The sequence below is a fragment of the Otolemur garnettii genome, unplaced genomic scaffold (assembly GCF_000181295.1).
Source record: "Otolemur garnettii isolate 467f Iridium unplaced genomic scaffold, OtoGar3 scaffold00074, whole genome shotgun sequence".
Taxonomy (NCBI): Eukaryota; Metazoa; Chordata; class Mammalia; order Primates; family Galagidae; genus Otolemur; species Otolemur garnettii.
In genome coordinates this window covers 9,311,306-9,327,205 of record NW_003852469.1, presented here as the reverse complement: position 1 = coordinate 9,327,205, position 15,900 = coordinate 9,311,306, and the positions used below count along the sequence as shown (strand labels likewise).

General features: G+C 39.6%; 1 protein-coding gene across 1 annotated transcript in view; it reads right to left on the bottom strand.

Moving 5' to 3' along the window:
* Window positions 1-15,900, bottom strand: part of PSD3 (pleckstrin and Sec7 domain containing 3) — a 470,121-nt gene that overhangs the window by 412,071 nt on the left and 42,150 nt on the right. The gene's annotated exons all lie outside the window — the stretch shown is intronic.

Genomic DNA, 15,900 nt, shown 5'->3' with positions numbered 1-15,900 from the left:
CGGCACCTCGCTCTCCGTGGGCCTGGCCTCCATCCCGCGAGCGGAAACCCGCCTGTTGCTTTGTCTCCTTCCCCAGCAGTTTTCCCACCCCGAGAAAAGTGAGAGGCGCTTTCCCCAGTGTTTCCTCTCAGGAAGGGCCGTGTGAGGGGAGCCGCGAGCCGGGCGCCGTCCTGCCGGCTCCCCGGCGGCAGCGCGAAGAGCCTGGCGGGAGGGCGTCCCGTCGGGGTCCCGGGCAGCCGAGCGGAGGGTCGGCCTGCGTCCGGGTCCGGGTTTGTTGGCCTTTCTGACCCGGCTCCCGGGCAACGATCCGCTGCCAGAGCCTTGGGGAGGGGGCGGGGGCGGGGCCGGAGCCCGGGAGGGGCGGGGCCTCGGGGACGCTGGGGACCCCTCAACCCGTCTTGGAGACCCCTCAACCCATCCAAGGGCCATTTCTCTCTGAGCAGGATTCGCCCCCAGGAGGGCGCTCCCTGCAGTCCAGCCCGCAGCCTTGCGCCGGAACTGTCCGCGCCGAAAGTGCGTGCCGGGGGACAGGGCACTTAAAACTGCGTTTTCAGTTGAAAGTGCCTCGGCCCTGGGCCTTTTTTCTCTGCCCCTTGTTTGTGCCGCAGACCAAGGGGCTGGAACGGCGCCTTCCTCTGGTAAAGGGAGGGGGACCTATAGCCGCCCCCTTTCAGTCTGTCACGTCTGAGCACCGGGAGGTGGACACCCTGGCCAGCCGCACAGTAGCCCTCTGTTTCTCCTACACTTTGATTGTTCCCAAGATAAGGCTTATCAGTAAAAGATGCCGAAATGAAGAGTAACTTGGCCAAGCTTAGAATTGGGGGAGGGATCAGGTCCTCTGGTGGCCTCAGGCTGCCAGGTGGGCTTACTTGTCCTCTGAGAACGCAGCAAGATGCAGCAAGGCCTCATGTGTCGCCTGCTTTTGCTTTGATTGCCCATCCACAACTGTCAAAGTCACTACCTGGCATCCACGGGGGAACCGGAATGAGTTGGATGCCTTTATACAAATGCATTCCAACTTCTGACACACGCCCGCAGCTCAAGCTCCCGCCGCCAGAACTGCAATATGAACAGATGAGTAGGTTTTGAAGCGCCCCAGTCACTTCAGCGTGTTTCCCGTTTCTGAATCTTCCTTACACCTTACTTAAAGACCCTACCGAGACAGACCTTGTATGCCTATTCCCAATAAAACAACCTTGCTTGAACCTTGGATGGGTCTGACGATTTCGTCGGCAAAGAAGAGTAAGACCAGGTACAAACTGTAGTTGCCACCCTGGGCTTTGACGACTGGTCTGGGGAGGTCTACCTGGGAAATCAACCAACTATTCGTAAACCCAGACATAACTTGTCATATAGGAGGCAGAGTGGACCTAGATCTACATGAGCTTTACTAGTTAAGCGATTAGGAAATAGACACTCAATAATCTACTTTGTTTCCTCGATTATAAAATCGGTTTAATGGGCGGCGCCTGTGGCTCAAAGGAGTAGGGCACCGGCCCCATATGCTGGAGGTGGTGGGTTCAAACCCAGCCCCAGCCAAAAACTGCCAAAAAAAAAAAAATCGGTTTAATAATGCCTTGTAGAACAGTTATTAGCATGATAAATTATATAAAGTTCCTGGCCCATCGTAAATGTTCCATAAAGAAGCATTTTGAAAGTTTGACAACAGAAATGTGTTTCCATTTTCATCATAAAAGGAGGTTTTTTTTCCTTCCTGATGCCAAAATGTTTTAAGATTTTACTGATAGTGCTGGCCAAGTATATTGAATAAATCATTCATTTTTCCAATTTTAATTGTTAGAGGTTCTGATTAGCAGAAATTAACCAGTGTTACTGATGCTACGCTGATAAAACCTGAAGCAAATCAAATACATGTTAACATCTCATTTTGCCAGCATGTATCGTGCATAAATAACTTGTTAAGCTTTTTGGAATATTGAAAAATGGAACATAATCCCCATTCCTGCTACCTTAACCCCAAGTGATCCCAGGAATCCAGCTGAAACCATTCCAATTGTGCTCAAGTTCAGTGTCAGAATACACAAGTCTCCACCTTGGTAAAAGAAGAAAGATAGTTGGTAGACCAGCTGAGGAGGAGCAGCCTCTAGAAGAGGTGATATATATTTATCCAATACAATATTCCTTCCCCAACTCTTCCCCTGAGCTCTAGTATATGTGGTTTAGAAAGAAAAACTGTACGATTAGGTAAGACATTAGATACTAGAGGTCAAAAGAAGAAATAAAAAGGAAGATAAAATTTCTGTCATAAATCATTCATGCATCCAGTTAATCCTTACTATTTCTGAAGACCACAAAAAGCCCAGATTATGGAACACTTATTTATTTACTGGTACAAAAGTGAATATTTACAAAGAATGAAAAAAGAAATCTCAAATATGAATTTCTAAAAGTTGGACAAATCCCACAAACATCAAATCTCGAGGGAAAAATCACATAACACTTTTATCAACTGCCTACATAATTTTTTCACTAATTAATTTCCTAAAATGCCTCAGCAATACTTGTCTTCTTCTGTTATCTGCTGCTATAACAAAAAGCACAGTCTGAATAACTTCTAAAGAAAGAAAAAATTATTTCTCACAGTTCTGGAGGCTGTGAAGTCCAAGAGCATAGCACCAGCACTTGGCAAGGGTCATCCCATGGTTGAAGGTCATCCCAGGTGACAAGCAAGCATAAGAGACAGACAGAAACCAAATGGGCAAATGTATCCTTTCTTCAGGAGCACATTCTCTACATAACTAACTTACTCTCAAAATAAGAGTATCAATTTCCTCATGCCATGATTGATTATCTCATAAAGGCTTCCCCTTTGACTACTATTATCATATAATAGCAATTAAATTTTAACAGAAGTTTTGGCCCAAATATTAAAACCATAGCAATACTTTTTTCCTCATGGGATGGGCTGTATACTCTTGATCCCCTCTTTGGAATAATGTTTTAAAACAGTTTTATTGAGATCTAATTTATACACCACAAAACTCAACCATTTGAAGTGTATAATTCAATTTTTTAGCATATTCCCAGACTTGCACAACCATCACCAGGTCAATTTTAGAAAATTCTCATCATCCCCAAAAGAAATCTTATCCCTATTAACAGTCACCCATTATTTCCCTTCAACCCTCTCAGCCTCTGGCAACCACTAATCTTTATCTTCCTGTAGATTTATCTATTCTGGACATTTCATATAAAAAGAATCAGTGCATATAAATGGGTGGTCTTTTGTGATAGGCTTCTTTTACTCAGGATAATATTTTCAAAGTTCATCCATGTTGTAGCATGGATCAGAACTTCAAATAATAAAGTTATGATTATAATATTATTTGTTGTCAATATTCCCTTCTATGGATAGGCTATATTTTATTTATCTATTTTGTGCAGTTTTGGGCCAGGGCTGAATCTGAACCTGCTACCTTTGGCATATGGGGCCGGCATCCTACTCCTTGAGCCACAGGTACTGCCCAGGCCATATTTTATTGAACCATTCATCAGTTGATGGGCACTTCAATTGTTTCTACTTTTTGACTGTTGGGAATAATATTGTTACAGAAATTCATGTACAGGTTTTTATGTAGATGTTACGTTTTCATTTATCTTTTTAATTCTATCTAAAGTAAAATTTGTGGGTCATATTATAACCCTACGTTTATTTTCAACCTCTTTTCCACAGTAGCTGCACCATTTTGCATTCCCACCAGCAATGTATGAGCGTTCTAATTTCTCTACATCCACATCAAATCTGGTTACTGTCTCTGTGCTTGCTTATAGCCATCCCAGTAGGTATGAAATGGTAAAATGATTGTGTAACATCACTGTCTATGGAATAGAATATAAAGACAGCCAGTCTTTTCTCTAACATGCTTGATCACAATTTACTTTTTTACTATGGACATTTTAGAAAAGTCCCAGCCTCACATTCATTATAGATAATAACATTTATACTTTTAGTGTGTTGTCAATCTTTGAAAGACCTCTGAAGCTCCTTTCATATATAACTGTAGAATTTTAGAGCATTTCAAATTCATTTATGCAGTGGTTGGTTAATACTGAATGCTCTTTTTAAAAAAAAAAGCATAAATAAACTTTCTACAGATGTTCTATTTGGGTGATGTTGCATTTATCAAAACTTATGGAAATTACACTTAAGAGCTGTTCACTGCTCCATATATAAAAGAAAAAATACAAAATTCTGAATCAAATGACATGTTCGAATAGCCCATTGATTATCTTAGACTAAAAGTCTAAGAGAAGTTTGTGAATTGTCCTTTGCACTGCTCTGAGATGTAGATGTGTGTGTCTGTGTGTATGTGTGCACGGCTTATGGGGGAGGGGGGTTGCTAATAAACCTGAAAATGAGAAGATCTTGCAATAGGTACAGTTGGAAAGCCACTTGGAATTTGCTTGGGTATTAGAGATACTGGTACAAAACCAAACAAAAATGCCCTTTCTTGAACCAAGTGAGTCTAAATTTTTGCATGCCCAAGTCTATGCTCACAAGAGTCAAGAAGACAAGTTCTTTATTCAAGGTGAAAGCCAAGGTAATTTACTTAGGAAAGGAATACATAGCAAACATTGGGATAGAAGGAAGAGTGAAAATAGATGAGTTCCCCAGGTTTCAGGTAAATGCTCTTAAATTAACTCATTGTTGTTAATCTCCATTATGAATTTTGCCATCTCATATATATGAGTTATTTTATGTCAAGAAAGCAAGAAATTTAAGTATTTTTCCCTTAGAATCTATGGTCCACTCCTCTTTATTATCTGGATTCTCAAACAATCTAAGTGTTTTAGAGTATGCATTTAAATAAAAGAGATTTTATTTTAAATACACAAACAACACTAACCGCTACAGTATTTTCAATTAAAAGGCCACCTATGAATGCTTCAGTGCACAGGCAGTGTGCTTTATAAATCATATACCAACTGCATACAAACCAGTGATATATTAGAGAATGTAATTTTCAGGCTTATTTATGGTTGTATTCCTAGCTTTCAATGTTGTGCCTGGTCCACAGTAGGAGCACAATAAATAATTGTTGAAGTAAAATTTGCCACTCTCCAGACACAAATATTACCTAAAATCATTTTATGCTATAATTGCAATAGCCCAAGATGGAGCTGAGAGGATACTGCTAAGACAATAAGATTCTGAATCAAATGAAATGCACAAATAGTCCAATGATTGTCTTAGACTAAAGGCCTAAGAGAAGTCTGTGAATTGTCCTTTGCACTGCTCTGAAATGTAGATGTGTGTGTGGGACACATCCTTCCTTGTGGGACTCTGCTGAATCTTGAGTGGATGCCGGGTGGATAAGAGGAATGGGAGGCAAGAAGCAAAGAGCAGAAATATGGCCAGTGTGCGTGGGTGACTAAAGAGAGCAAAGAAGTTGCAGAAGTCAAGGGAAGATCAAGGACAGAGCAGATACTGCCTATCTTGAGGTAAGTACACAAAGAATGTTAGATCAGAGTGGTATGCCTCATAGGATGGATTCAACTCACCTTTTCCTCATGACCCAAATAAGTTAAGTCTGGTAAAATAACAATAATAAAATATATTATTTTATTAAATATAAATATAAATAAAATATATGTGTATAAAGGTTTCAACTTATTTTTTATTGTCATCATGAATAGCTATTCTTTCATTCATTCATGGGACAAATATTTATTGAACACTTACTGTGTGATAAGATATAGTTTACTGACAATAGGCCTACACAAAACATCCTTATGTTTTGGTACTTAGAGTCTTTTGAGCTCAAGGAGACAGAAAATAAACAGAATAAGTAAATATAAGGGATATTATATGATAATAAGGGTTTGGGAGGAAAAATAAAACAAGAAAGGGGGATAAAGTGTAAGAAGTGCAGGGTCAGGTGGAATGACGGTTGTAAAGCAGTGGTTCTCAACCTTCCTAATGCTGTGATCCTTTAATACAGTTCCTCATGTTGTGGTAACCCCTAACCATAACATTATTTCTGTTGCTACTTCATAACTATAATTTTGCTACTGTTATGAATCGTAAGGTAAATATCTGATATGCAAGATGGTCTTAGGCGACCCCTGTGAAAGGGTCGTTTGACCCCCAAAGGGGTCACAACCCACAGGTTGAGAACCACTGTAAAGGCTTTTCAAAGGTTTCATTGAGAAGGTGACAATTGAATAAAGACTTAAAGGAGAGGGAAAGCCATATGTAACTACGGATATAAAGACCCTGAGACCTTGCCCAGTGTGTTCTGAGCACTGCCAGAGACTCAGAGTGCCTAGGGATGAGTGAGTCAGGAGAACAGCAGCCCGAGATGTGATGGGGTGGGGGTCTTACAGGTTGCTGTAAGGATTTGAAATTTTAACTGCCCTTGGAAGATTTTGAGCAGAGGAGTGATATGATCTGATATGTTTTAACAGGCTCACCCCATATACTGTGTTAGAAGCTGAGATGTGTATTAGCAGGCTATTGTACCAACTCTAGTAAGAGATGATGTAGCGTGGGCCAGGGCGGTAGCAAACAAACAAACAAAAAAAGGTTTTCAGATTTTGAAGGTTGAGGTGATGGGATGTTCTGATAAATGGAAGGTATAAGAGAAAGAAAGTAAAAAATGACTCAAGGGTTGGGGCTGAACTACTAGAAAGACAGAGTTGCATTCTCTGAACTAGAGAAGAATGTGGAAGGAGCAAGATTCAGGAAGATCAGGCTCTCGTTTTGGGACTTGTTAACTTGGAGGCACTTTTAAGTGAGCTGCTGAGTATATGAAACCAGAATTCAAGGGAGTGGCAGGAGCTAGAGCTATGTATTTGAAAGTTAAAATAGAGATGGCATTTACACCCATGAAACTGAATGAGATCAGCAAAGACTCATTCAGATGGTAATGACAAAAGAGGAAAACCCATGCACTCCAGAGCTAAGCAGGTGGAACGATGAGGAAGAAACAGCAGAGGAGTCTCAAAAGGAGCAGTCAGGGAAGTAGGAGGCAACGAAATGTTCCTCAATGGAATATTTTCAAATTACTCTTATGTAAAACTTTTTTCTCTCTGCAGTTTCCAATCCACAGTTTCTGTATTCCATTCTCTCCCCATATCCTGCAATCATCTCTTCTCTTTCTATGACCACTGTTTATTATTTTCAAGGGAGAATGAAAGGGCATTATGTGCCCGTAGTTCTAGGAGTCTTTCACTTTGTCTCAAGCCATTTTCTATGCCTGATCTTGTGTTACTTATATTTGTCCATGAATATTTTTTTTGCCTGAGTAATTACTTCTGGAATTATCTAAAAATGGATTTAGTTATATCTAGGTTTCCAGACTGATAGAAATTATTGATATTTTTGTTTATTTTTTGTTATAAAGGGAAGTAACATCTGCAGCTTCTGGGAACTGTTGATGAGAACATAGAATGAAATCCAGATAACATATCAAAATCAGGATGTTGAGTATGTTCCATTCCTGATTGACCGAAACTGTCTTTCCTGATCTTTTTTTTCAGTGGGAGAAACTTTCCCTGGCATGACAAGAAAAACTTGGCAAGCCCACAGGTTGTTCAGCTCACTTGTAGGTCTTCTGAATATAGTGTCAATTCAATAATTAGAGTATAAAGTCTTTAATCCAAACTTGACATCACATAAAATCTTCTCCGTGGCTTCATCTAGAAGTATGCAGTGGGAAAGGATGGGTGGATGAGATCCTCTGTTACAGTTCCTTAGCCCTAGACACCCAGTGGGATACAATCCTCTTTCTGCTATGATTCTTCCTCTTCTGCCACCCTCCAGATAGACCCCAAGAAGACAGAGCCCATGCCAACTTCCTTGCACATGGCCCACCATGGCACGTGGTCCACAAGAAACAGTCACATGCCCCTTGACTCATCAACCCTGGGAGTGCTGGATGATCCCAACCACACAGCAAGAGCTTTCCCTGTCTCTCTGCAAAAGCAGTTGGTCAACCCCCTCTCACTCCAAGTTTCCTGGAAAGAAGCAATTTCCCTGAGACTTCTGGGGTATGAATGCAGCTACCCCCAAAATAAGACCTACCCAAAAAATAAGCCCTAGCAGGATTTCTATGCATTTGTTAAGTATAAGCCCTGCTCTGATCATAAGACCTAGTGATAGGCATGGTTATGCAGCATATCTGCCTAGCCACACCCTGCATTTTGGCAGGGAGGGGAAGACATCCCCTAAAAATAAGCCCTTGTGTCTTCTTGAGAAAAAATAAATATAAGACAGTGTCTTATTTTCAGGGAAACACAGTACCATCCTCTATGTTTACAGCTACAACGAACAACTTCAAATTTGTCCAAGGGGTCTCTTTGAAGGCCCTTCACTAGGCTTGGGGTTAGAAAGTAGCACCCTCCCCCTCTCTCCCTAATGGGAAGCAGAGGCAGACAATAACTCTCATCTCTATCTCCTTTCTCCTCTTACTTCTGCTTCTTTTTATAGCTTTGATCACACTGGGAATGAGGATGGGTATTCAAGATGGTGGAACAGGGTCTCAGGACCATTTCCTGAAAAATCTGTACCTGGGGTGGAAGTTGGCTCACATACACAGGGATATCCTTCACTTTGTATTACATTGGCACCTCAGTAGAACCTGAGATGAAAAGGGCCCCATTCGACCATCCTTTGATACTCCTTAGCCTGAAGGAGCCATAGCATCTTGTTTTCTCACTATGAATACATGTGCACATAGGTAGATACACAGTATAGATCTTCACCTTCATTGTAGATTCTTATGTTTGACAGTGATGATTCAGAAAGACTAGTACCTATGCGGGCAGTGATTGCTGAAAAAACTCCTGTGTCTACACAAAGCCCAGTCCTTCACAACCACACCGTGAATACTGAGGCCTTTCACGTTTCCTATTCCTCACAGCTACACTGTCCAATTCCACAGCTACTGGCCACATGTGGTTATTTAAATTTAAATGAATTAAAAGAAAAGTAAATAAAAAAGATTTAGTTCCTTGGTCTCTCTAGTCACATTTCAAGTGTTCAACAGCCACAAGTGGTTAACAGCTGCTATATTTTAGTGCAGTTCTAGACATTTCCATGAACTCAGAGAATTCTATAGGACAGCACAGCCTCACACAATATTTAGCACATAGGATGCGTTGAATAAATGGCAAAGGAAGGTTTGAGCCATAGGTACCATATGATTGCTCTGGCTTATTTTTCTGAGAATGTAAAGCCTTTTATTACAGTATTATGTGCTGACTCAACTATTAAGAATTAAAAACCAATCGTCACCTGCACACACAGTTGTAGCTGCTTTTTTGTTTCATGCTTGTAAACCTATCTGCATCTGCCTACTCCCCCAGAAAATGCTTTACTGTCAAAAATAATTCCTGCCAACATGTGAGGAAAAAAGTCCCTGCTTCCCCCAAAGAACACACCACTTTTTTGAAATTATTGAACGAAAGAAAAGGAATGGCTTCAAAATCAGTATTTGCATCGAAGGGGAATTCCATAGAAAATATCTCTTCACTGAAATAAGCATTTTGTTTATCATATTTTTTTTCCAGGATAGAAATGACCTGTGGAAATGATCTATGTGTGTGTTTTCAAATTGCTAATGTTCCCTAGAGTGTGTCCGAGAGGACAGCAAAGCTTAGTGGCCCCACTGCTCATCATGGAGGAAAGAGGACAGTCCCCAGGGCTCTGGGATGCTGAATCAGAGTCAGGAGACAGAAAAGGCCTCAGTTCATTCACTGTCTAACCACGTGCGGAATAATTAGAAAATCATTTGGTCTTTGTCTCGGTTTCTAAAACCCTTGGAATTTCCTGAGTGTTCTGTTGTTTGTGAAAAAGCTCCTTTGATCACACCTGAGTTTATGCTAACGAGGTGACTCAGGGTGGTACCTCTAGACAGCCTCACAATAGACCTGGTCATCAGTGAAACCAAGTGATTAGAGGGTTGGAACTGTTAGTCCCAACACTGACCTCTGGGAAGGGAACAGGGGGTCTAGACATTAAGTTCTATAAAAGGTCTTGAACAAAGAGATTTGATGTGCTCAAAGGTTTGGTGAACTCACTAGCTGCAAGGCTAGTGTGCCCAGAGAGGGCATGGAGATCCTACAGCCCACCCCCATGCATCTCTGCATGTGGATGTTACTGAGTTTTGCCTTTATAACCAACCAGGAACTGTCTTCCTGAGTTCTGCAAGCCATTCTACCAAATGATCAAACCCAAGAAAGGGGTTGTGGGAACCCCCAATTTATAGCTAGTTGGGCAGAAGTATGGGTGGCAACCCCAGACTTGCTATTAACACCTGAAGTGGGGACAGTCTTGTGGGACTGAGACCTTTAACCTGTGTGATCTGATACTAACTCCAAGTAGACAAGGTCAGAATTGAACTAGATTATAGGACACCCTGTCAGCGTCTGCAGAGAATTAGAGAAACACTTGGTGTAAAAAAAAAACCTACGAATTTGTTGTGAGAAGTGTTGTGTAAATAGAGAAACTGTTCATTTACCATGGGACCTTCATGTTGTTAGGCCTCCATTTCCTTTTCTATGAATGGCCAGGATGGCCTTCTTGCTTGCCAAATTCTAGCATTCTAGGATTTAAAGAGCTTTCAATTAAAATTAGTCTTTATTCCACGATTCTCACAGTCTTTTTGGCAAACATTTAGGGACAATGGCAAGTGCCAGAAGCTGACTCTCCATGTTCTGAATTGTGACCCTAAGGAACTCAGGCTAGACAGTTCCCCAGAGGGCAGAGGCCACGCCTTTTTAATATATTTGCTTTTTATCTCTAGCACTGGACATATTGCCCAGCACATAAGCGGGTTCATCAAATGTTCACTGAATGAATGGATTCTCTTTATTTGGGGCAGAACTGACATGTTGTTTACGATTCCCTTCAACTTCAGTGGCTCCAAAGAGATAAGTGTTGGTAAACGCTGTCATCAAAGTCAGGAGAACTTCAAACAGAATTCTCATCACATATCACATGCCTTATGGCTCCTCCATTTGAAAATCCCTGTACATTTAGTATTTCTAAAAGGAAAAAGAAAATCTATCAGATAGCTCCCATTTCCCCATGAAAGATTCTCACTCTGAACATAACTGGTGAGTTCCCCGCTAGAGTTGACAAATCCCTGGGGCTGAATTCTGACACACTTCATTTGTAAGTTCTGTGAGTACAGCTATTTGGTTTTTTTAATTGTATTAATCTATAGTCAAAAAACCCAGTGAAAAGTTGAGGGTTTTTTTTCCCTTCAAAATCAGCTTTATTGAAGTATAATTAACACACTGTAAAACTCACTGATTATATGTACAGTTCGGTGAGCCTTGATGTGGGGCCATGGAAGCATCACCAGTGGAGAGATTCTCCCTTCAATGGTCCTCCAAAGTTTCATGACCCTCTGCTGTTGATTCCATCCTTCCAGACAGTGGATCCTAGCAACTACTGACAGATACGCTCTCACTGTAGTTTTGTCCTTTTTATAACTCCATACTAATGGGTTTATTTATTTACTTTTTATATTTTTGAGACAGAGTCTCACTTTGTCACTCTCGGTAGAGTGCTCTTGTGTCACAGCTCACAGTAACCTCAAACTCTTGGGCTCAAGCAATCCCCTTGCCTTAGCCTCCTGAGTAGCTGGAACTACAGGTGCCTGCTACAATGCCTAGTTATTTTTAGAGTGGGGGCCTCGCTCTTACTCAGGCTGGTCTCAAACTTGTGAGCTCAGACAATCCACCTGCCTCGGCCTCCCAGAGAGCTAGGATTACAGGCATGAGCCACTGCACCCAGCCACCATACTTAAATAGTATGAGCTCTTTTGTGTCTGCCTTTTTTCACATAGCATGATGCTTTTGAGACTTATCCATGTTCTTACATGGATCTGTAGTTCATTCTCTATTCTTGAGTAGTGTTCTGCTATGAATAGTTTGTTTTTCCATTCACTGGTTGATGGACATTTGCATAGTGCCCATCTTTTGGCTATTACAAATATAATGCTATGAACATTCATGTTCAAGTTTTCATGTTTTCTTCCCATATACCCTGGGGTTATCTTGCTGGGTCATATGGTTAATGTATATTTAACTTTACTTTTTCAAAAATCTGCCAGTTTTCTAAAGTGGCTGTGCTATTAAAACTACTTTGCATTTCCATCTGCAATGTGTGACAGCTCCAGTGCTCTGCACTGTGGCCAACAGTTGGTAGTGTAAGTTTCTAAAAAAACCTTTAGCCTTTTGAGGGTGGAGCAGTATCTCATTGGAGTTCCTCTGGCATTTCTAAATAATGATATTGAGTGTCCTTTCATGTTCTGATTTTCAATTTGTGAGTCTTCTATTGTAAAGTATCTGTTTTAATCTTTTGCCAATTTTTTAAGATGCATTTTTTTTGTCTTATTACTGAGTTGTAAGAATTCTTTATATATCCTGGATACATGTCTGTATCAAATATGTATTTTATAAATGTTTTCTCTCTGTTTGACTTGCCTTTTAAAGTTTCTTAAGCATCTTTGAAGAGCAAAAGTTTTTAATTTAAATGAAGCTCAGTTTACCATTTTTTTCTTTTATGGTTTGTATTATTTTTTTGTCCTAAGAAATCTTTGCTTCGTGCAATGTCATGAAGATTTTCTCCTGTGTTTGCTTCTAGAAGTCTTATAGTTTTATGTTTATGAGCCATTACAAGTTAAATTTTATTTATAGTATGATTAAGGGTTTATAAACATAAACTATTATGTTTATATTTATGAGTCATTACAAGTTAAATTTTATTTATAGTATGAGTTAAGGGTGGAGGTTCTTTTTTTCTTATGTAGCAATCCAGTTGTTCCAACTCTATTTTTTTTTTTTTTGCAGTTTTTTGGCCATGACTGGGTTAGAACCTGCCACCTCTGGCATATGAGGCTGACGCCCTACCCCTTTGAGCCACAGGCACCACCCCCAACTCTATTCTTGACAAAATTATTCATTCCCCATTTAAATACCTAATTGAAAATCAATTGGCCATATTTGTGTGGGTCTATTTTTGAATTATTTCTCCCACTCTGTTGATCTGTGTGTCTATCCATACACTAATACAAAATCTTGATTATTAGCTTTGCAGTAAATCTTGAGATTGCGTAGCATAAGTATTTTAACTTTATTTTTCCTTTTCAAGATTATTTTAACTATTCTAGATTATTTGTATTTTCACATCCAAGTACATTTGAGAGTCAATATGTTAATTTCTTTAAAAATGTCCCATCTGGGATATCAGTTGGGATTTCATTGAATTTATCAGTCAATTTAGAGGACATTGATGATGAATGAACTGAAACATGAACACAATATATTCACTTGTTTCAGTCTCCTTTGATTTTTTTTAGCAATTTTGTACACTTTTTATTGTACAGTACTTGTACATATTTTATTAAATTTATACCCAAGTATTTCATGTTTCTTGATGCTACTGTATCTGACAGTTTTATTATCTTTAAAGAGCCTCATTGGTCATGAAGTCTAGTATGATTTCCTTTTTTAATTTCAGATAATTCTATCATGATATTAAATAGAAGTGTCAAGAATAGACATTCTTGCCTAATTTCTTATCTTAGTGGGAAAGCATTTAGGTTTTCCCTGTTAAGGACAAAGTTGACTTTTGGTACATGCAATGTATTTTATCAGATTGTGAAATTTCCTGTCCATGATCAATTTGTGGAACGTTGTTTATCATGAATGAGTATTGAATTTTGTCAAAATGCTTTTTCTGCACCTACTGAGATATTCATAGGATTTTTCTTTTTTCATGCTGTGATTTTGTTATATTACATGGATTGATTTTCTAATGTTAAACCAACCTTACATTCCTAAGATAAACCCTATTTGCTCATGATATTATTATTATTATAGGATTGGTTTATTTAGGCAGCCACTACAGAATACCATAATACTCATTATGGCTGAAATGATTACAATTTATTTTCTTACCATTCTGAAGGCTAGAAGTCCAAAATCAAGCTGCTGTCAGATTTGGTTTCTGGTGAGGGCTCCCTTCCGGGTTTATAACAACCACTTTCTTGCTATGTCCTTACACTGCCTTTCTTCTTTCTTGTTCCAGGTGTTTCTCTCACATCTTATAAGGACATCAATCTGCCTGAATTAGGGCCCCACCTTTAAGACTTCACTTAACCTTAACCACCTCCTTAAGGCACTATCTCCAAATATAGTAACTAGGGGGTTAGAACTTTAACATATGGATTTGGCAGGGGCAGGGACACAGTACCCATAATAATTGTCCATTTTATATGTTGCTGGATTTAATTAGCTAATTATTTTTGCTGTTATTGCAGCTATGCTTATAAAGAATATTGTTTTTTTCTTGGATCTTTTTGGGTTGGGTATCAGACCAAAAATGCTGGCCTCATCAAATGAGTTGGGAAGTGTTTTCTCCTCTCCTACTTTCCAACATTATGTGTAGAATTAAGGACCAGGCATGGTGGTCTACACCTGTAATCCCAGCCCTCTGAGAGGCCCAGGTGTGTGAATTGCTTGAGTTTAGGAGTTTGAGACCAGCCTGAGCATGAAAAAGACCCTGTCTCTAAAAATAGCTGGGTGTTGAAGACAGGGGCCTGTAGTCCCAGCTACTTGGGAGGCTGAGGCAGAAGGATTGCTTGATCTCAAGAGTTTGAGGTTACCGTGAGCTATAATGCCATGGCACTCTACTGAGGGCAACAAACTAAGACTCTATCTCAAAAAAAAAAGTGTTTGGAAGAATTTACATGTAATGCCATCTGGACTTGGAGTTTTCTTATGAGAAAGTTTTTATTACAAATTTAATTTCTTTGAAAAAGAAAACAAAATGTGTGTGTGCACACACACGGGTACACACACACATATATATATTCCAACAACCTCTTTCTACTTGAGCATACTTTCAAAGAATCCGTTAATTTCCTCCACTTTGTCAAAATTAATGGGATAAAATTGTTCATATATTTACATATTTTTTAAGATCTGTGTGATACGTAGTGATGCTGACATTGGTCATTTGTGTGTTGTATTTTTTTCCTAATTGATTTAGCTGCAGGCCTACCAATTTTATTGATCTTAAAGAATCAACTTTTTATTTTTATGTTTCCTCTGTCATTGTTTCTGCTCATGTGGTTATTGTTTCCTTCCTTCTGCTTATTTGGCATTTAATTTGCTTTTGTTTTTCTAGTTTCTTAAGGCTGCAGCTTAGAAAGAGATTAAGCTTCAGTTCAGTGGTAAAGGAAATAGTGTAGGTTATAAACAACTTTACGCTATCGAAGATTGGAAGGTGGGGCATCCAGGAAAAAATATGAAGCCAGAGAATATCTCCAGATTCTGTAAATAATCCCCCAACACACACACACACACACACACACACACACACACACACGCATACACAAACACTGCAGAAAAATGCACTCTCTTCTTATTCAACATTTATCTTCTCTATCTTCATATCAATTTCATTTCTAACCTTCTACAATGCCTCCATTTTAAAATCATCCAAATAGAAGGAATTCTTTGCAAGCCACTCTAATTTTGGTCATGAAAATATACTAGGATCAGCTGCCTTCTCTTTGATGTCCTTCTTGTTCAACTCCTTGTTGAATATAACTTATTGCTACAGAATCCTCTGGCAGAAATAGTCCCATGTGTTCACTAAATCATTTCAAGTTCCTCCTAGGCACACAAAAGGGCCACATTTCATAGTCTTATTGTATCTATATGGGGCTATGTTACTAGTTCTGGTCAATGAAATATGTACCAGAAGTAATGTAACATCTACCACCAAGGCCTGGCACCTACAATCCCCACGTTCACGTCCATATATACTGAAGGGTTGTCAGTGCAATAAGCAGCCAGAACACTCCCCAACACGTACTCTGTGAAGTAAGAAAGAAATTTATATTGTGTTAAGCTACT